This window comes from Penaeus monodon, chromosome 19, assembly GCF_015228065.2.
Source record: "Penaeus monodon isolate SGIC_2016 chromosome 19, NSTDA_Pmon_1, whole genome shotgun sequence".
NCBI classification, from domain to species: domain Eukaryota; kingdom Metazoa; phylum Arthropoda; class Malacostraca; order Decapoda; family Penaeidae; genus Penaeus; species Penaeus monodon.
The window spans coordinates 36,699,729-36,700,311 of record NC_051404.1 but is presented as its reverse complement, the minus strand read 5'-3'; the positions used below and the strand labels follow the sequence as shown (position 1 = coordinate 36,700,311).

The 583-nt window shown below is 33.8% G+C and overlaps 1 protein-coding gene across 1 annotated transcript in view; it reads left to right on the top strand.

Moving 5' to 3' along the window:
• LOC119585206 (SERTA domain-containing protein 4-like) overlaps positions 1–583 on the top strand; it is a gene marked incomplete at its 3' end in the record, with an annotated part of 73,741 nt that overhangs the window by 1,175 nt on the left and 71,983 nt on the right.

Below are 583 nucleotides of genomic sequence, written 5' to 3'. Positions count from 1 at the left end.
GTGTACTCTTATTTTGTGCCTACACCTATATAGCCTCGACTCTGATAGTGTCTTTTAAAATCATCCTCCATGTTATTTACTTCTGTCAGATTGTACATAGCCTTCTGATGATTAATATGCTCCAAAGTGTTCTTTTTTCATCATAAAAGAGACATTTAGTGGCTCATGGAATCTTGAATAGGTTTGTTTTTAATGTTACCTTGGTGTGCAGATACCTAAGACTTCTTACAATACTCTCCTGCACATTATTTTTTCATGGAGTTCATGGATCTTTTGGTATATTCTAGTGTGTAAGTTTGTATGTCACATTTAACGGAAGTTATTGTCAGTAATTATGCTCTGTTTAGATAATTGGGAGTGGGTGGTTCAGAGATTTTGGGTAGAGGTACTTAAAGCAGACTCAGTTACTGGGTAACACATGATAACTAGTGACTTGTAGAAAAATGTCCGGGTTTAAGTATTTACATATTTACTGTAATGAAATATTTGCTGCTTTATCTTTAATAATGAAAAGGAAACACCATATCACATGACTGTAACTTTGCATTATATTAGGTAATGTAGTCTTAACTCAATGTCACCA